The 21,837-nt window shown below is 46.4% G+C and overlaps 1 protein-coding gene and 1 long non-coding RNA gene across 8 annotated transcripts in view; one reads left to right on the forward strand and one right to left on the reverse strand.

Annotated features, from left to right (window-relative positions):
• Ino80d (INO80 complex subunit D) overlaps positions 1-18,167 on the reverse strand; it is a 73,106-nt gene extending 54,939 nt beyond the window's left edge. For 4 of the 7 annotated variants that reach the window (XM_075951859.1, XM_075951858.1, XM_075951857.1 and 1 more), the window contains exons 1-2: positions 17,938-18,076; positions 9,681-9,782 (exon numbers count right to left, since the gene is read on the reverse strand). The gene's annotated coding sequence lies outside the window, so the exon portion shown is untranslated. The other 3 variants (XM_075951855.1, XM_075951856.1, XM_075951854.1) reach the window with 3 other exon arrangements.
• Positions 17,854-19,207, forward strand: LOC142837043 (uncharacterized). The gene is made up of 2 exons (XR_012908190.1): positions 17,854-17,990; positions 18,173-19,207. It is a non-coding gene; the product is annotated as an uncharacterized LOC142837043 (long non-coding RNA).
• The last annotated feature ends 2,630 nt before the right edge of the window (positions 19,208-21,837 follow it).

Below are 21,837 nucleotides of genomic sequence, written 5' to 3' on the forward strand. Positions count from 1 at the left end.
TCTGTTCCATCCAAACCTCAATTTCTTGAGGCCAAGCATTATTCACTCAACCACATCTACACCACGCACTTCAGTGCTCCCAACAGTCAGTCAACAATCAGTCAACAGTCAGTCACAAGCACCAACCACATCTACACCACGCACTTCAGTGCTCCCAACAGTCAGTCAACAATCAGTCAACAGTCAGTCACAAGCACCAACCACATCTACACCACGCACTTCAGTGCTCCCAACAGTCAGTCAACAGTCAGTCACAAGCATCAACCACATCTACACCACGCACTTCAGTGCTCCCAACAATCAGTCAACAATCAGTCAACAGTCAGTCACAAGCACCAACCACACCTACACCACGCACTTCAGTGCTCCCAACAGTCAGTCAACAATCAGTCAACAGTCAGTCACAAGCACCAACCACATCTACACCACGCACTTCAGTGCTCCCAACAGTCAGTCAACAATCAGTCAACAGTCAGTCACAAGCACCAACCACACCTACACCACGCACTTCAGTGCTCCCAACAGTCAGTCAACAATCAGTCAACAGTCAGTCACAAGCATCAACCACATCTACACCACGCACTTCAGTGCTCCCAACAATCAGTCAACAATCAGTCAACAGTCAGTCACAAGCACCAACCACATCTACACCACGCACTTCAGTGCTCCCAACAGTCAGTCAACAATCAGTCAACAGTCAGTCACAAGCACCAACCACATCTACACCACACACTTCAGTGCTCCCAACAGTCAGTCAACAGTCAGTCAACAATCAGTCAATCACAAGCAACCACATCTACACCACGCACTTCAGTGCTCCCAACAGTCAGTCAACAATCAGTCAACAGTCAGTCACAAGCACCAACCACATCTACACCACACACTTCAGTGCTCCCAACAGTCAGTCAACAGTCAGTCAACAATCAGTCAATCACAAGCAACCACAAAGACCCAATGTAACAACCTCATCGGGGGTAGCGTGCTAGCTGAGCTCTGGTTCAATCCCCAGAACTACATGAAAATAAGCATGGTAGCCGGGCGATGGTGGCGCACGCCTTTAATCCCAGCACTCGGGAGGCAGAGGCAGGCGGATCTCTGTGAGTTCAAGACCAGCCTGGTCTACAAGAGCTAGTTCCAGGACAGGCTCCAAAGCCACAGAGAAACCCTGTCTCGAAAAACCAAAAAAAAAAAAAAAAAAAAAAAGAAAATAAGCATGGTGAGATAGGCTTGCAAACTCCAGGCCTTTGCCTAAAGTCGCAGCACTCTGGAGATGGAAACGGAGAATCGGTAGTTCAAGGTTATGAGAGCCTACCTCAAAAGAAAAAAGAAACAAACAAGCTCCCAGGCTGCCAGAGCAGTTCAGTGGCCATCAAACAAATGTTCACCATGTGCAAGTCCAGGGTTAACTCCCCAGAAACCGGAAAAGAAGCTGGAGGGAAGAGAGAAGAGAGAACAGAGTGCTGGAGGGGCACACTAATGAACAGGAACTACACAGATGTCTGAGGCTCAAGTCCAAACTCTACCATGTACTACGCTATCTTGAACAAATCATTTCCACACATCTGTGAATCAGGGAAAACAGTAGCTATAACATCACTAGGTTCTAAGGATCCAAGGATCACATGGACTGAGCTTAGGACCATCGCTAGTACATGGTAAGCTCTGGAGAAACAGAAGTTATTCACAGATGCTAACTATACGGCATGTTACTGTCTTTTTTCCTGCCAGCGATAGTAAGAGATGCTATATGATCCTGGAGAAGAACATTCGTCACACAGAAGGATCAAATGCAGATTAAAAGTCCTATACAGTCTATAACAATGAAGTGGACCTATTTTGCAGAGTCAGGGTCTCAGACTTCACAAAGACAAAGAAAAGCCCAAAGTATTGTTATAGTTAATAAAACTGTACGCACTAATAGACATAACCACACACAAATGCACAGCAAAAATAAGAGCTTTTTCTTTTCACCTTATTAAGGCAAAATGAAGAATTGAAGTAAAATATATTTAGTTGCCCCTAAAATGAGGATGCAGTCCAGGCAGAACAGGCATGATTGCCCAGGAAAAAGGCTGCAGAGTCAATTCCTAACAGAGTGAAAGAAAATAAATGGGGGGGGGGGGTCAATCAATCGGTCAGGGGCTGGCATAGGTCAGATATGCTGCTGGTGCACACCAGTCAGATATCAATCGGTCTCAGGGGCTGGCATAAGTCAGATATGCTGCTGATGCACACCAGTCAGATATCAATCGGTCTCAGGGGCTGGCATAAGTCAGATATGCTGCTGGTGCACACCAGTCAGATATCAATCAGTCTCAGGGGCTGGCAGAAGTCAGATATGCTGCTGATGCACACCAGTCAGATACCAATCGGTCTCAGGGGCTGGCATAGGTCAGATATGCTGCTGATGCACACCAGCACTCAGGGTCAGAAGTTGTTACAGGCTAGGCTGGCAGACAGAAGACTCTGCCCTAAAGGTCTGAGCACCTAAGACAGAACACATATGAAAACCGATCTTTGATGTTTACATTCTGTGCCACTCGTCCATCACTGGATCTTTGATGGAATTAATTCAAGTTGTCTGAAGATCTACTGTTGATGTTTTTTTAAGCTACCCTTGGGGCTGAGATGGCTGGGTGGGTAGAGAATAAGCTCTTGCAAGGCGTCCTTGGGCGTCCTCTGGCACCCACATCTGCGCAGTGGCACATGTGTTTCCACTCACAAATACACACACAATAAGTGTAATTTTTGTTTTAATTTTTAAGAAATATCTTTGGCTGGAGAGATGGCTCAGAGGTTAAGAGCACTGGCTGCTTTTCCAGAGGTCCTGAGTTTCATTTCCAGCAACCACATGGTGGTTCACAACCTTCTATAATGAGATCTGGTGCCCTCTTCTATTGTGCAGGCATACATGTAGACAGGACACTGTATATATAGTAAATAAATAAATCTTTAAAAGAAAATATCTTAGCTGGGCAGCAGTGACGCACACCTTTAATCCCAGCACTCAGGAGGCAGAGGCAGGCGGATCTCTGTGAGTTTGAGGTCAGCCTTGTCTAAAAAGCTAGTTCCAAGATAGCCAGAGCTACACACAGAAATCCAACCTCAAAAATCCAATGTGTGAATACATATATATGTATGTATTATGTATCTTACATATAAGTTAGTTTTTTTAAAAAACTTATTTCCGGTTATCTCCACGGCCAACATGATGGTTCAGTGGATAAAGCACCTCCTACACAAATCTGAAGACCCGAGTTTAAATCCCCTAAAAAGCCAGATATACTGGGTGGTGGTGGCACACACCTCAGCACTCAGGAGGCAAAGTCAGGTGGATCTCTGTGAGTTTGAGGCCAGCCTGGTCTACAAGAGCTAGTTCCAGGACAGCCAGGACTGTTACAGAGAGCAACCCTGTCTCAAAAAACCAAAAAAATGAGAGAGGGGGGAGGGGAAGGGCGGGCCAGGTGCAGCACCACACATCTGTAATCCCAGCACTGATCAGGAGATGGGAGTGGAGAAGGAAACTCTGGGAGCATTCAACTCAGTTAGCCTGGTGAGCAGAGGGAAAGGAAAATAAAGAGGCCTTGTCTCAAACTAGGTAGAAGGTAAGGAGCTAAACCCGAGGTCTTCCTGTGGTCACACATGCACCTGAGTATGCACCTGCATACACTCACGTGAGCATGTGCACACGAGCATGCATATCTACATGCACACACGTACAGACAAGGACAAAATGAAAAGGCCTGAGCCACCTTACCCCATACCTTTTGGAAGCCCTTTTAAATCCAGCAGCACAAGGGTCAGAAGGCAGCGTCAGATGTGGTGGAACTAGAATTACAGGTGACTATGAAGCACCATGTGGGGGCTGGGAACAGAACCCGGGGGTCCTCTGCAAGAGCAAAACATGCTCCAACCACTGAACCATCTATCTCTCCAGCCCTAATAAAAAGGGGTTGGTTTTGCTTTGGTTTTTGTTTTTAAGTTTTTCTACCTGGTTTATTCCATTGGCAAATTCAGTTATTCACCAGCTAGGTTTACTGCAGGCTCCATCTGTCCTCCCTCTGGGCTGCCCTGAAACTGTACAGGCCACAACAGCGGCTTCACACTCATGCAATCCTCCTGCTTCAGCCTCCAAAGTACTAGAATTATAGGATGAACCACCACCTGGATCTCTAGTCTTCCTCAGAGACTTCTTTATGCCCATCATCCACTGCTTTAAGAGAAACTCTTATGGGACTTTTAGTCCCAAGTACTTTGAAGGCAAAGGCAGGTAGACATCTATGAGTTTGTGGTCGCCAGGTCTCCACAGTGAGTTCTAAGACAGCAGGCTACTTACTAAGACCCTGTCTTGGGAAAAACAACAAAGTGACATTCAATTCTCCAATGACGCCAGCCCACCCTGCTGCCTGCTGTCTTATTTCTTGAGTTTTTAATCTCATCTTTTCTCCACTGCAGAGCAGCACCTCACTTCCACCCCAGCACAGGAACTATGTGGTCACAGTTTTCTCCTTCTGCTATCTCTGAAGTGCTCATCATAAACCCTTTTCCCTGGAGGCTCGCTAGGTTGGGGAAAGGGAACTCAGTTGACAAAATAATCAGCTGTTGGCTCCTTGCTGCCAGTCGTTCCTCCATTCTGAATGTGCCGCAGCTCATCGCCAAGCCTCGCCTTCCCTGCCAGTCTGAGAGCCCAGTGTACAGGCCCCGGTGGAGAGCTGTTCCCCGCACTGTGCCTACGAAGGAATCAGCGGACCCCTGCTCATCTGCTTCAGGACTACTGCATGCAGACGCTAACTCACACTGCCGAGCTACGGTCAGCACTGCTAAACACACTCTGGGCTTCTTGTGGGCTTCTTCAGATGCTTAAAAGAAGAAAAAGCCAAATATAAGTGCACTACCATGGTTAATCAGAAGTAGCTTTAGAAAAATCTGCATAGGCCAGAAGGGGTAGTACATGCTGACCCTAGCATTTGGGAGGCAGGGCAATCTGTGAATCTGAGACCTGCCTGGTCTACACAGCAAGTTCCAGGCCAGTCAGGGCTACACAGAGGCAGGCAGATCTCTGTGAACCAGGGCTACACAGAAAAACCCTGCCTTGAAAAACCAAAAATAAATAAATAGATAGATAGATAGATAGATAGATGATAGATAGAATCTGTGTGGTAAAATATATCTTAATGGGACAGTGAAGTTCTTGGGGCTGCCAAACCCGACCACCTGACTTCAATTCCCAGGACCACACCCACTCATATACAAACATAGTTACAGGAATATTTTAATACGCCATAACAACAAAAATCATAAAATATTTATAATGTAAACAAATTTGTTTACAACACAATTACTTTATAGTAAGTATCTATTTTCTAATTTCATCTTGTTTCGTTTTGATTTGAGAGAGGGTCACAGATAGCCCATTCTGGTGTGGTAAGTCTCTAAGTAATGAAGGATGACCTTGAACTTCTGATCCCAAGTGTAAGGACTACAATGTGTGACTTCGTGACTGGCTAAGGTTTTCAAAAACTATGTCTCTCTACCCCCCCTGCCGGCCGTGATAACGTATGTCTGTATGTTTGTATGGACACATGAGTGCAGGTGGAGCGTAGGAACTGAAAACTAAGCTCAGTCCTCTGCAAGATCAGCGCACAACCTTAACTGCTGAGCCATTTCTCCAATCCCACCAACCCATCTTGAAAAATACAGTTCAGGCACCAGGCATGGTGGCGCACGCCTTTAACCTCCGCACTCAGGAGGCAGAGGCAGAGCCATTTCTGGGAGTTCAAGGCCAGCCTGGTCTACATTAGGAATTCTAGACCAGTCTCGACTACACAACAAGGACTCTACCTCAAAAACAAACAAACCTCAGTACACAAATCCCCACAGCTGAGCCAGTTCTGTTCATGGGAGGTGGGGTGCTTGGTGCGGTTCAGTTCAGGCACACATCACCTCCTCTGTGCAAACTGCCCGCCCTGTCCTCACTTCCTGGATCAGCTCAGGCACACATCACCTCCTCTGTGCAAACTGCCCGCCCTGTCCTCACTTCCTAAAAAACACCTTCCCAGGGGGCCAGGTCTCCTGAGCACTAGCAAATCCCAATTAGTGCACACTTAATGCAGAGACTTCTGTGAAACCATCTCTGTGGCTCTGGGTATACATGATGTGTGTATGTGAGGATGCACACGCGCCATACACACACATCACATCGTGTGCATGGCACTCAGACTGGCGGCAGTCTCCACTTCCCACCGCACTTCATGCCCCAGGCCAGTGGCCTGCAAACTACCAGGAGAGCCTGCAAGAGTCTCCTGGTTTTGCCTCCCATCTCTCCATGGGAGTACCTGGATCACAGTTACATGTCACCACGTCTATATTTAACATGGGTTCCAGGAACCCGAACTCGGGTCCTCGGGTTTGTACTTCCTACGTCATCCTTCCAGTCCCCAATACAGTCTAAATTGAAACTGAACGAAACATGCATGCATATGGTACACATGCACCCCCTCCCAAAACAAATGTGAAAAATAAGAGTTATTATTTGCTTAGATTCTATTGGTGTGGGACCATGGTCTATATTCTGTCAATTATATTTTAAATAAATGCTGATTGGCCAGTAGCCAGGCAGGAAGTATAGGCAGAACAACCAGACAGGAAGTAGAGGCAGGTCAATGAGAACAGGAGTATTCTGGGAAGAAGGAAGCTCTTTTTGCAGTTGTGAGCCCACCACAGAAGAAGGAAGATGTGAATGCCTCGCTGAAAAAGGTACTGAGCCATGTGGCTAGCATAGACAAGAATAATAGGCTAATATAAGTTATAAGGTTAATAAGGGGCTGGAGAGATGGCTCAGAGGTTAAAAGCATTGACTGTTCTTCCAAAGGTCCTGAGTTCACTTCCCAGCAACCACATGATGGCTCATAACCATCTGTAATGAGATCTGGTGCCCTCTTCTGGCCTGCAAGTATACATGCAGGCAGAAAACTGTATACATAATAAATAAAGTTTAAAAAAAAGAGAATTAATAAGAAGCCTGAGCTAATGGGCCAATCAGTTTATAGTTGATGGTAGATCTCTGTATGATTTCTTTGGGACTTAACAATTGTGATTACGGGAGCCGAGCAGGACAGAAACCCTGACAACACTCTATTTAGATTAAAAAGAACTAAATTGGTACTTCACAAAGTCTATATAATTATTTCTTACAGTCATAGTCAAACACCAAAGAACGCTGCATAAACTGGAACCTTTGCAGTTTCTGAATGGTTGGCGGGACTGTAATTTGGTGGCATAATACTTGCCTGGGTTATTCAGAGCCCTGGGTTCAATCCAAGCCTGACAAAGGGGGCAGGGGTAGAAAATCTATTAGATTTTCTAATTCATAATGACAAAAAGTTAAAACTAAGCTCTATTGTTTCATATAAAACAAAACAAAAAAAACTTCTTAAAGAAGCTGGGGGAAGTGGGGACAGGGGTGGTTCATGCCTTTGATCCTAACACCTAGGAAGCAGAGGTAGAAGTTCAAGGCCAGCCTGGTCTACAAAGCCAGTTCTAGCCCAGCCAGGGTGGAGAAACCCTGCCTTGAAAAAAAAAAAAAAGAACAAACAAACAAATTGGGCGTGGTGGTGCATACCTGTCATCCCAGCAGGGGAAGGTGGTGGCAGGAGGACCCAGGGATTATAGCAGCCTGTACACATCAAGTCGGAGGCACTCCTGGGCTAGGAGACCCTGCCTCAAAATACTCATCAATCAATCACTAACAGATCTAATGGCCATCATCTTTAGCTATGGATAACTTTTTTTTTGTTTGTTTGTTTTTTTTGTTTTGTTTTTCGAGACAGGGTTTCTCTGCGGCTTTGGAGCCTGTCCTGGAACTAGCTCTGTAGACCAGGCTGGTCTCGAACTCACAGAGATCCGCCTGCCTCTGCCTCCCGAGTGCTGGGATTAAAGGCGTGCGCCACCAACGCCCGGCTGGATAACTTTCTTCAAATTTAAAGAGATCCTGTGGGTTCCAGGTCTACATAGCTAGTTCAAGGCCACCTGAGGTTATCTGCTGAGCTGTGCCTCAAAAATAAATAACTTAAATTCTAAAAGTGAAGAAGAATATAAAGAGACCTCTGCTCCTCCAAGGAAGGAACGTAAGGTAACGAAGAATCAACACTGAAAATGCACAAAGAGCTGCCACTGAGAACAGGCAACAGTCACCTTCTACAACAGAAACATCAAAATACTGGAATTCCGAAGTGAGAAATAGGGGCTACAGTACAAATGTTTGGTTTTTTTTCTTCAAGTTGCCAGGCATGGTTGTACTACCTGAATCAAAGCAGGAGGGTCACAAATTCACATGCCAACCTGGGCTACTCAGTTGAGTTCAAGGCCAGCCAGGACTATTTATGTCTCAAAACAACATAAAAAGTCCTCCTTGATGCTATATTATGATATTAATTATATCTAGATACAGACATTATCTATATAAAGAACACTGTCAGAGTTCTTTCTTGGAAACACAGAAGAAAGCACACATAGCAATTAGGAGGTGGGCAAGCATTTAGGGAATACAGCCACAAAACAGGACAAGAGCCGGGCAGTGGTGGCGCAACGCCTTTAATCCCAGCACTCGGGAGGCAGAGGCAGGCGGATCTCTGTGAGTTCTAGGCCAGCCTGGTCTCAAAATACAAACAACAAAAAAATCTGAACACTATTTATTCTCTTCGGGAAACGTGGCTCTCTCCAAGTCACTGCCATTCTTTTAATTCTGCTCCAAACATGTGCTTTCTTCAGGGCCCCAGCATCTTTCTCCAGTTGCCACGGTAATTCTATGTTCTACCTCCTTTAAAGCACAGAGACCTCCACTGTACACTATTCTTTTACACTGGAATGAATGCCAACTCTCGGAATGTCAGTTTTCATTTCTTTTCTTTTTTTGGCGGGGAGGGGTTCAAGACAGGGTTTTTCTGTAGCTATGGTGCCTGTCCTGGAACTAGCTCTTGTAGACCAGGCTGGCCTCGAACTTACAGACATCCACCTGCCTCTGCCTCCCGAGTGCTGGGATTGAAGGCGTGCACAATCACCGCCCGGCTGGAATGTCAGTTTTCTAACAAATTAATGCAGATGAGAACATTTGCTTATCCAGGAGCAGCCACGGCTAAACTCAGTCTCTACTCAGACTTCAGGGTCTTCTTTTACTTCATCTTCTAGAAATAAATTTAAACGGCTGGAGAGATGGCCCAGCAGTTAAGAGCACTGGCTGTTTTCCTAGAGGACCCAGGTTCAATTCCCAGCACCGACACGGCAGCTCACAACTGTCTGTAACTCCAGTTCCAGGGCATCTAACATCTTCACACAGATACAGATGTAAAATACCAATGCTCTTTAAAACAATTTAAAAAGTAATAAAATAAAATGAATTTGAATGTAATTTGAACAAGAAAAAATAAAATAAATCTAGCTAATTTAAAATATACTAATTTTTAAAATCCAAAGTCCACACATCAGTGTAAAATGCAGTAAAATTTGACTAAAGACAAAAATATATCAACTGATATGACTGAAAGAGAAAACTGCCCTTCTCCCAAAAATACAGTCATAACAAGTGCATGCGAGCCATCAGATACCCAGCATGTGCCCAACACTCCTCAAAAGGCATGTGTACAGATAAATTCACATTATGAGTTTAAATTAAATGGCCTTACCTGACTTAGGAGAAAGGTTAAGAGCAGTTTATGCAGCAGAGAAATCACTCATTGCCTCTGGAAGGACCAGGGATGGGGCTCAAATCTGGTCAATTTTCTCATCTGTAAAGGGAAGATAATTGTATGTACCCATTGAATTGCTTAGCAGAATTAAATTAGGTATTTCAAGAACCCATGCTTAGCATGGTACCCAGCACATAGTAATCACTTAATGCTAACTGCTATTCGAAGTAGTAAGTGGTAGTTTATTAGTATTATCATTTTCATCTCCAGTCTGCAGGGCGAAAATGCCCTCTTCCAGCTGCTAGTGGTTTTCTGAACGGTAAAGTGTAATGCTCCACTAATTCACGCTAGAGTTACAGAATACACTGAGAGGTTTCTCCTGCGATCCACAGTAGAAACTATACCCAAACCTGCTTTCCACATCTGTAAAGAGCACTTGGGGTTGATTTTCTTCGGATAGAAAACACTAACAGAGGCCAGGCCTGGTGGCGCTTAAGTGGCAGAGGCAGGTGCCTCTCTGTGAATTTAAGGCCAGCCTGGTCTACATGGTCATTTCTAGGGCAGCCAGGGCTACACAGTGAAACTGTCTCAAAAAAAAGAAAACTGGCAAGTGGAACGGTGTCTGGGGTTTGGGGCACTGCTTCTTCCCTGCACGTGGAGAGCTCAGGTTTGATTCCCTAGTAACTCTGGAGCGCACACACACACACACACACACACACACACACACACACACACGGCTGATTTGATTAGAATAGCCATCAGCGCCAATTAATAATTCCTTACAACAAATGCCGGGGCCCCAGTCACGACTGCTGCAGGACCAGAAAGGAGAAAAAGTAAGTTGCGGCTGAACTCAGACCCTTCTTTCTAAAAATCCGAGACTAATGGCTCTTCACTACTGAGTCCGTCCACTTTCCCCTTCCTTCTCTTGCTAGAATTCTCTGGAGCACGTGACATTGGAGACCACTGTCTCTTGAAAATGGTCTCTCCTGGCCTCAGCCAGTAGTCTAGTGTCCCCCCCCCCTTCCCACCCAGCAGGCACTGCTGGCCAAGCTTTATTTACTTTATAGCGGCCCTTGATGAAGGGCCGACGGGGCAGACGTGGGCTACAAGCAGACTTCAGCAAACTGCTCTTCTGAAGGCTCCAAGTCAAACAAGTTTCAGCAAGTTACTGAATTAAAAAAAAAAAAGCAGACCTCACAGGGTGTGGTGGCTCACACCTGTAATCTACAACATTAGAGAGGTTGAGGCAGGAGGATTTCTGTAAATTCAAGTCTGTGAATTCCAGGTCACCTAGAACGACTGTGAAATACTGTCTCAAAAAAAGAAAACAAGCTGGGTGGGAGAATGGCAACAAGTTCAAGGCCATCCTGAACTGCGGGAGACACTCTCTCCTTCCTCCCTTAATTCTTTCTTTCTTTTTTCTTTCCTTCTTTCGAGACAAGGTTTCTCAGAAGCTATGGAGTCAGTCCTGGAACACGCTCTGTGGACCACCAGACTGGCCTCGAACTCAGGAGATCCTCCTGCCTCTGTCTCCTGAGTGTTGGGATTAAAGGCATGCACCACCACTGCCCAACTGAGACCTTTCTTTCTTTCTTTCTTTCTTTCTTTCTTTCTTTCTTTCTTTCTTTCTTTCTTTTTTTTTTTGGTTCCCTGACTGGGAATTGAACCCGGTCCTACATCCAGACCTTCCAAGTTCTCAGGATTTAAAATTCTCACAGATTTTAACATTTTCAGGCCAGCAGTGGTTGAAATTTCTAAACATTCAAGATCAAATTACTTTATAATCTGTTCTATCTATAAAGTCACCAAGTTACACACAAAAGTATAAGGCACACAGAGCATTTCCAGGGCACTTATTGCCATTTTTAATGTGCATCTGACTCCAGGATTTCAAACCCGTGTACAGACCGTCCACATCCACAAATCTGTTTTCATTTCCAGACAGTCACTATCAAAGCTGCCTACTCCTACCATCCACCCCGCCAGCACCTCCACACAGCCACACTTCTGAGGCCTCTAACCTTCTAAGTGGCCTTAGCCACAGCCTGTTCTCTGGCTCACAGCCACCGTAGTTCAGACCCTCTGTCTTCTGGGGAGCCGCCGTACTGAAATTCCATACAGTTTGCCCCCCCCCTTTATTTTACCCACTACTCCAATCTACTATATTTTAAGTAATATATTTGACCAAAGACTCTGAGGTCTTACAAGTTTTAAAGAAACCCATACTCCTTACCCCAACAGAGAAACTTGAGTCTCCACTAAGTCTCCACTCCCCAGGTCCAAGGCCACAAAGAGCCACAATTTGCAACACAGAATGCTCTATTGTCCCTAGGCATTTATTCAGACTTGCGGTCCCACCTCCTGAAATACCTAACTCCTCCCATTTGCTTAGGGCAGAAACCTCTGATGCAAAGCCCTCCTAGGGCCTTCCAATGTCAGAGTAGAAAAATGGGTTTCCTTCCTCCAGTTTTACCTATTTTGTATCATTCAATGTTGTAAATATCAGTTTCCTAAGTTTTCTTCTCCACCAGACTAAAATTCTGTGATGGGGGAGGAGAGGAGGAAGAGCTACCTAGAGCTATGGCTTGGTTGCTTGGTAGAGTTGCTCCCCAACAGTGCCACAAGTCCTGGGTTCAATAATCAATAAACAGCACCTCAGAAATAATGGTTACATGCCTAAAATCTCTGCTCTGCAGGTTCCAAAGTTCAAGGTCATACTTCCTGCAGGAGACTCTGTCTTTCTTTTTAAACTGAAGCAAACAAACTAACAAACAGAAAGTTTTTGTATTGTCTGGCTAGGTGCAGACACAGACAGTTGATCTGTTAAAGGAATAAATGACACAGGAGTCAATGAGCCTGTCACCTCCTCAGGTCAGTCCAGAATAAGCCTACCAAGGCCACAAACTACCCAGGCCCTCAAAGCCACTAAAGGAGCTCGAAATCTTAAGGGCAGACAGGCAGGAATGGAGGATGTCAAGGCCCTGGGTTCAGTGGCCAGTACCACAAGAAAATGAAAAGAAATTATCCAGGCAGCGGTGGTGCACTCAGGAAGTGAGTTCGAGGCCAGCCTGGTCTACAGCGCTCTGTAGCTCCAGCACAGGCTCCAAAGCTACAGGGAAAAAAAAGAAGCAAACCAGCCTCACGCCCGCTCCTCCACCACTCTAAGGGCCAGAGCTTTGTTCTCCACAGCCATACTACAGAACAGGTGACGTCAGTGCTTAGCTCACCACGGAGAAACTGAGACAAAGCCTCACTCTGGCCCTAAACACAGCTCTGGCTGACATTAAACTCATGATCCTCCTGTCTCAGCCTCCAAAGTTTACAGGTAAGCTACAAGTTCCAGCCTGAAGCTAAGATGATTAATAAAGTCACTTTCAGGGACCTGGAGAGATGGCTCAGCAGTTAAGACCATTGTTGTTCTTTCAGAGGACCCAGGTTCAATTCCTAGCACTCAATGGCAGATCACAACTGCCTGTAACTCTAAGATCTGACACTTCACACAGACATACATGCAGGCAAAACTCCATATGCACATAAAATAAAAACTTGTAAAAATAAAATCAATTTTTAAAGTATTTTTATTTCTAATCATGAGAGTATGTATGGTCTGTGTGGGTTTGCACACCTCTGGAGTGTCTGAGCCCCAGAATCTGAAGTTACAGTCATGAGCAATCAAATGTCATGCTGAGAATAGAACCCAGATCCTCTAGGAGAGCAGCATGCACTCTTCAGCACTGAGCCATCTCTGCAGCCCCCGCTTTATTTTGATGTATCTACATGTGGATATACGAATGCATGAGTGTTGGTGCTCTCGGGAGTCCAGGAGGGCAGGGGGTCACCTGGAGCAGGCCAGCAGGCCATTGGCAGCCACCCGTGTGGCAAACGCTCTTAAACACTGAACAATCTCTCCAGCCTGCCTTTAAAATAACAGCAGTAATTATTGCTGTTGTTATTATTATTATAAAAAAAAAGTTCTCCCATGGATCCTAGAACTCACTATATACACTAGACTGGGCTCAAATGCAGAGATCCACCTGCCTCTGCCTCCCTAGGATTAAGTGTGTGCCACCATTCCCAGCTTAGTGTTCCTTTTGATTTGAATAATAACATTAGTTTGAGAGGTTGCCAGGATGGCTGAGCCGGTGAAGGCACTTGTTGCCGATCCTGACGGTCTGAGCTCAGTCTGTGGGACTCACTTTGTGGAATCAGAAATCTTGACTCCTGTAAGTTGTCTTCTAAACCCCCACATGCATAAACACACACACACACACACACAAACAAAATACAATTACATTAAAAATATTCATTTTAATTGTAAGGTTTCATATCACTAGGATTAATGGCCAATTTGATTCTAAAGCCCAAACTTTGAGCCAATACAAAAGTACGTAACTGTTACCTGCAGGGGTCCAAGCTTAAGCTGTCTGCACCTCACACAAGACCCGAGGTACTAAAATGAGCAGGGCGGATGAGCTGCTCTCCAAATCTAGTATGAGTATGCACTATTTTTAGTAAGGGAAAAAGCAAACAAACAAGATGTTACTTAGATGGTGTTACTAAAGAACATAGAGTAGGCTAGAAGAAGCATCTAATCCTTATAGCAAGGAATTTTATTTCCTTGTCCTGCTAAAGAAACCAAAGATTAAGAAGCAACGGGACCAGAGCAGAGCACAACCCAAAGCCCGCTCCAACCACACACAACTGGACGCCGGCGGGATACAGAGGTCTTCTAAAGAGGGATGGGGTGGGTGTTAGCTATAGAGCCAGGCTGGCCTTGAACCTGAGGTCCTCTGGTCCTGCAAGTGTCAGGTTGTGAGACCCTATCTCCAAAATAAATATAAATAAATAAGGTAAATCACATTATGTGAAAGAACTAGAATCAAGTGGTCTGTCACCTTAAATCGGGGAGGAGAAGCAGGAGGCAAAACATTTTAACTTAGGTTTCTCCCAAATCTCAAAATGGCCAGGAGCACTGTCTAAAACCAGCCTTCACGGGCCTCTGGGATACGCTCACGCCTGACGCAGTGAGAAGCCGACTCTTGGGCCACTTTGAGAACACAGCTGTCTTCACCCTACTCTACAGCCCTGAGCCAGTCTCACCTACTGCTTCACAAAGGATCAGGTGCGGAAAGAAGCTGTCTTTAGACACAAATGGTCAGGCTGTCTAAAATCCCCAAACTGAGATACTGGGAGCTAGCCCAAAAGATCTTAGCAAAAGGGAAAGAAAGTGTTTGGTTGAACTACCACTTTGAAGAGCCCACACTTCAGACTGTCTATCTAAATACAAATTTCCTACCCTCTAAACTTAGCGGCCATGGGAGCCAGACGGAGGGCTCAGAAGTCAAGAGCGTGGGTGGCTCTGTCAGGTGACCCAGGGTTCATCCTCAGCACAAGCAACTGGAACTCCAGTTCCAGGGGATCTGACACCCTCTTCTGGCCTCCTCAAGTACAACACCCACATGGTGCACAGGCACACCTGCAGGCAAAACATCCTAACACAAAAATAAAATAAAAATTTAAAAATAGCAGCAATATGATTTTCTGGAAAGAAAAAAAATGGAGATGGGTTCCTCAAATTTCTTTATGAAATCTTTAAGAGAAAAGAAAAGTTGAGTTATAAATTAAACATCTACTTTTTAAACAAAACAACTCATAGTGAAAAAGACAGTCCTTTTTCAATTAAAATAATTCAGCATGTTCTGAGAAAGTCTCTTATTAGTTTGAAATAAAATTAACTTTGAAGACAACAAATCAACCATTTCTTTAGGAATAAAACAGCCCATGAATGGGTGACAACAAGGAATTAAAATGTTTGGGACAGGATGTGGGGGAAAAAAAACATCAAACTTTCAGTATTTGTACATACATAGTTTCTGAAACCCTAAAGAACACGAGGCTGAAGAGAAGCACTAACTACATGGATCTCTCAGTCTGAGGCCAGTCGGGTCTGAGAAGGAGTTCCAGGACTACAGAGACACCCTGTCTCGAAAAACAAACAGCACAACAAGTGAACACAAAACATATTACAAAATAGTAAGATTTCCTTCGACTTTTAAAATATCCTGGGAAAGGGGGACTGAGAATGAGTTTTTTTCTATACGGTTTGCTCTAAAAGTAAGGGCCATAACAGGGATAATGGCTTTGCTATACACATACATGAAATGCCCTAGTCAATAAGCAATTTCAATTAATCAATAACGTAAAAAGACCATTACATGTAATTTGCATTTTAATACCAAATCCATACCATCTTCAAATATCAAGACTTTCTTAGGCACAAGTCTAAATGGCCGGCCGTCTAACACTGAGAAAACAGAGCTCTCTTTTAGCCAGACAAAAGCCAAGGATCCTTGGTAAGAACCATGTAAGGAGCCTCACTGTGATGCCTGAGAGAAGTCAGACCAAGTCACGAATTACCCCGGGCTTCTACAATTGACAGGCAGTTTTTCTCTACCACTGAGTGATCAGAACATGGACTGCCTCTGCCAGCAATCTCCAACCTGCAAACACACACACACAACACACTGACCCAAGCTCTACTAATAAAGGGGTCAAATGAACTCGCCACACATGCCCACGATGGGGCTAGGGGTGGCTGGGCCATGCACGCTGCAATTTCAACACTAAACAACAACCAGAAGGCGGTCAGCTGTAGCCCAGCCTATCCTTGAAAAGTAGGAAATCTAGATTTTGAAATTTAAGTTTACTACATGAAAGAAAAAAGAAGGGAAAGAAAGTTTCAGAGTTGATGGCACCAAAACCAGAACCAAAATCGAGTTCGTTTATAGGGTAGGCCAAAGTCAAAGTCTATGTTCAGTTCACAGGGCTCCTCCGCAGACCCCTGAGCTGGAGCAATCTCAACTTTCGGTGTCTTAAAACCCCCTTCTCTCTAATCGTAGACAGACATCTAAGGGTATCACACAAGGCTAAACAGTTACTATCAGAACAAACCAATCACTGCTCCTTAAACTGCAGGTAGACCTTGCTTCAAAAGCCGCCCTGCCCTCCAGTTCCTTCCTCCCAGTTTTGAATGCTCTGCAACGCCTGTCAGCGAGGTCCCCCATGGCTTCAGTTTTTGAGTTGGTTTTACCGGACGGTGACCAAATCAGAAGGGGAATCTCCTACAACTGGGGGGCCGGGGGCTGCTCCGAAGCCTGCCTGGTCCTGCCCCTCGCCCTGACAGTTTGCTCTCTTCTGCCCGGAGCTGTCCAGAAAGGAGGCACTGGGAGACCCAGAGGAGTCCGGGGGGGGGGGGGGGGGAGGGAGAAAAAGGTGGGAGCGATAAATGAACAAGTAACACCCCCACGGCTGTTCCGTGGGGTACGGGACTTCAAAAAGTGGGGGAGGCCGACGGGCAAAGACTGTGCAGTGGAAACAGCACCTGAACCGACCTCCTCCCTTCCCACCCCTCAAAGCCCAGTCACTAACTAAGAACGCTATGAAAAACCCCTTGAAAACTTTTCCAAACCGGAAGAGAAGGCTTCTCCCCGGGCCTGCGAGCTCGTGGGGAACGGGCTGGAGTTGGCAGCCCCGAGGGGGACCGCGGGGAGTGGGGTGGGGCGCGGGCGAGGGGTGCAGGGGCGGAGTACCTCGAATGGACGGGAACTGGCGGAGAGTTTCGGGCCAGCCGAGGGCTCTCCCGCACGGCCTCGGGGGGGGGGGGTCCCCGGCGCTAGGACCGGGGCTCCCCGGAGAGCAGCAACCCCCAATCTGGGCCTACAAGGAAACTTTCCGGGCCGCGGCTGCACCTGACTTCTCGCCGCCCCTCCACCCCACGCCCGCCAGGCCGCCCGCCCCGCCCCGGCCAGGCCGTCCGGAGCGCCGCCGAGGGGGATAAATAAACCCCTCAGTTACCGGGATCCCGGGCCCGTCCGTCCGCCTGCGCGACGCTCGGGGCTGGGGGCGGCCGCACACTCTGCCGCCCGGGTCCCCGCCGCCCGGCCTTCCGCCCCGCGGGAGAGCCTGGGGCCGGCGCAGGATGCAGCCCGCCCCGCCGTCCGCCCGCCCGCCTGCCCCGAGGCCCCGGGGGACCCAGGGGCGCGGGAGGCCTGTGGCGCGGGGGCAGGGCGCGGCCGCCGCGGGGCCCAAGGCCTAGGGCCCCCCCACACACACACCTCCGCGGCGCTCCCCAGACCCGGCCCGCGCAGGCCGCGCTCGGTCCGCCGCCGGAACCCCCGCCGTAGCCGCCCGCGGGCGTCCCCGAGGCCCCCAGTCCCCGGGCCCCTGCCACCCTAGCGCCGTCCTCACTCACCCTTTCATTCTCCGCCCGCGGCCTGGCGTGGGCCGGCGAATCCCCGGCCTCACGTAAGCGCGCTCGCCGCCCGCCCTGCCTGCGCGGCCCAGCCCGCCGCCCTACGGGAGCCCGGGGATGTGGGCCGGGCCTGGGGCCGCCTCTGCTTACCTTTCAGCTGCCTTTTTTTTTTTTTCTGTTTTTTTTCTCCTCCTCCTCCCCCCCTCCCCCGCCCTTCCCTCGACTGCGCTGACAGATCAGAGAGGCGCTGGCGGCGGACTAGGAAGCTCGGCTGCTACTGCTCTCCCCCTGGGCTTCAGCGGGAGCCTTTCCCTGTCGAACAAGAGGGGTGAGGATCATATTTTTATTTTGGGTCGGCGATCATTAGGGGGAAATCCCTGAATGTACTCTCCAGCCGAGAAGGCAGGGCTGCCCGGCTGCACTGGCAGGGGCAGCAGCCTCCTACAGCACCACTACAGGCTCCGCGGGGACATGACACCACACAGCAGTCCTCTGCCCTCCGAAACGACAACTTTCCTACCATCTTGGAGGCCGAGCAAAGAGGAGCCAAGGGGGAAAGTGCAACCGGCTGCGGATAAAGTACAAGTCTCTACCTCTCCTCTCCGGAAAAAGTCCACACTCGCGGTCTACGCCGGCGCCTAGGGGGTCTGAAAAGCGGGGAAGGAAACAAGTTCATTTGCTCCGTGGGGGGACGGGGGAAAATGTTTCTGCACCTCTGATGGGAAGAAATCTTTACAAGACACAGGTTTTACGATATTATTGTTTTCCATTTTAATTTTTTTCCCCCGGTGGTGACAGTGGTAGCTTAATTTTTTTTTCAGACTAATTATGATTTTTCTCTGTGGCAGGCCAGAGTTCCGTATGTGGTGGTCAGTCCGTAAATTGGCACCTCAGAGACTTCAAGGTCACTTTATTGTATTTATTTTGTTGCCCGTTTATATTGTATGTATGCAGGCTTATGTTTTCAGGTTACAGCTAAGATTTTGTGGTCTTGGTATCCACGAAACTGAGGGTGCTGCAAGTCAATTGTAAAGAGATGTCTTTTGTCTTCTCTCAAAGCGATGTAAGTAAAACCTATTGACTGTCCAGAAAGACCCAAGAAAGCTGTTTATTTTTCACAGTGCAAATAAAAGCACGGTGTATCTAAAGCCTCCTACAGCAGACCAAACCTGTGGTCTGTCTGCCCAAGAAGAAAGATTACTCCACTAAACCTAGCAGTAGACTGAAAGATGCTTTGCATTTCCTTTAAGTAAAATTATTTATTAAGAATATCATCTAGGATGTCATTTGTGTCACTTTCTTCAGTTTGTATAGATAGTTTAACGTTCAGGTCTTCGCTGCATTACCTACAGTTCTGTCTGCCTCTCTAACAAGAATTGAAGGGTGCGTTTGTCTTCCTAGTGTTGAAATGTCAGAACATCCAGTGTAGTGCCAACCCGTTGAGTAACTTTATAGACTGCAGAGATGTCATGAATTTACTTTTGGTTTTTTGAGTCCGGGTTTCTCTGTAGCTTTGGAACCTGTCCTGGAACTAGCTCTTGTAGACCAGGCTGACCCCGAGCTCACAGAGATCCGCCTGCCTCTGTCTCTCCAAGTACTGGGATTAAAGGCGTGAGCCACCACCACCGGGCTATGAGTTTACTTTTTTTTTTTTTTAGGTGTTGGGACTCAACACAAAACGAGGTAGACCTGGTCCATGACTTCATATTCTAATATCTCTGTCTCCCACCACCACCCCCGCCTGTCTGGTGACCAGCTGATTTCAATGAGCTGGAATGGAAGGAGGGCGATGACAAAGCAGGTGTGATTAGGTCAGACTGACAAGGGCCAGAGATGGCTTTTTTTTTTTTTTGATAGTTATTGAGTTCCACATTTTTCTCTGCTCCCCTCCCTGCCTCTCCTCCCCATGCTCACAATTTACTCAGGAGATCTTGTCTTTTTCTACTTTCTACTTCCCTTGTAGATTAGATCTATGTAAGTCTCTCTTAGTGTCCTCATTGTTGTCTAAGTTCTCTGGGATTGTGGTTTGTAGGCTGGCTTTCTTTGCTTTATGTTTTTTTTTTTTTAAAGATTTATTTATTATACAACATTCTGCCTCGATGTACGCCCACACAGCAGAGGAGGGCGCCAGATCTAATACAGATGGTTGTGAGCCACCATGTGGTTGCTGGGAATTGAACTCAGGACCTTTGGAAGAGCAGCCAGTGCTCTTAACCTCTGAGCCATCTCTCCAGCCCTCTTTGCTTTATGTTTAAAAACCACTTATGAGTAAGTACATGTGATAATTGTCTTTCTGGGTCTGGGTTACCTCACTCAAAATAATGTTTTCTAGCTCCATCCATTTTCCTGCAAAATTCAAGCTGTCATTTTTTTCTGCTGTGTAGTACTCCATTGTGTAAATATACCACATTTTCCTTATCCATTCTTCAGTTGAGGGACATTTAGGTTGTTTCCAGGTTCTGGCTAAGACAAACAAACCTGCTATGAACATAGTTGAGCACATGTCCTTGTGGCACGATTGAGCATCCTTTGGATATATACCCAAAAGTGGTATTACTGAAAGGTTGTTTTTCTGAGAAATTTTCTGAGAAATTGCCACACTGACATCCAAAGGGGCTATACCAGCTTGCATTCCCACCAGCAGTGCAGAAGTGTTCCCTTTACCCCACCACCTCTCCAGCATAAGCCGTCATCAGTGTTTTTGATCTTGGCCATTCTTACAGGTATTAGATGGAATCTCAGAGTTGTTTTGATTTGCATTTCTCTGATGACTAAGGATGTTGAACATTTCCTTAAGTGTCTTTCAGCCATTTTAGATTCCTCTGTTGAGAGTTCTCTGTTTAGGTCTGCACTCCATTTTTTTATTGGATTATGTGATCTTTTGGTGTCCAATTTCTTGAGTTCTTTGTATATTTTGGAGATCAGCCCTCTGTCTGATGTGGAGTTAGTGAAGATCTTTTCCCATTCTGTAGGCTGGCATTTTGTCTTGTTGACAGAAGCTTTTCAGTTTCAGGAGGTCCCATTTACTAATTGTTTCTCTCAGTGTCTGTGCTGCTGGGGTTATATTTAGGAAGTGGTTCCCTGTGCCAATGCATTCAAGTGTACTTCCCACTTTCTCTTCTATAAGATTCAGTGTGACTGGCTTTATGTAGAGGTCTTTGATCCATTTAGACTTGAGTTTGGTGCCTGGTGATAGATATGGGCCTATTTTCATTGTTCTACACGTTGATATCCAGTTATGCCAGCACCACTTGTTAAATATGCTTTCTTTTTTTCATTTGATATTTTTTGCTTCTTTATCATATATCAGGTGTTTGAAGATGTGTGGATTGATATCCGGGTCTTCTATTTGGTTCCATTGATCCTCCTGTCTGTTCTTATGCCAATACCAGGCTGTTTCGGTACCGTAGCTCTGTAGTAGAGTTTGAAGTCAGGGATTGAATTTACTTTTTTAAAAAATGATTTATTTATTTTTATTTTATGTGCATTGGTGTTTTACCTGCATGTGTGTCTGTGTGAAAGTGTGGAGTCCCCTGGAACTGGAGTTACAGACAGTTGGGAGCTGCCGTGTGGGTGCTGGGAATTGAACCTGGGTCCTCTGGAAGAGCAGCCAGGGAGTGCTCTTAACCACTGAGTCATCTCTCCAGCCCCAGAATTTCCTTTTTTTTTTCTTTTTCCTTAAGAGCAAACTTTAGTACGTAAAGAGTGTCAAAGTTAAAGTGTCCTGTGTGGAGGTGACACTGAGGTGCCGCAGGCTGGCTTTTACTCCTACATAGTGGAGGATTACTTGCTGAGGCATGAGGAGCGCAATAGGAAATGACCAGGCTGTTCGTATGTTCCAAGGGAATGAGGAGTTTTCATTTAAATTCATTACAAATCATTTAGGAGTAACTGACAACT

Source organism: Microtus pennsylvanicus, chromosome 17, assembly GCF_037038515.1.
Source record: "Microtus pennsylvanicus isolate mMicPen1 chromosome 17, mMicPen1.hap1, whole genome shotgun sequence".
In the NCBI taxonomy this organism is placed as follows: Eukaryota; Metazoa; Chordata; class Mammalia; order Rodentia; family Cricetidae; genus Microtus; species Microtus pennsylvanicus.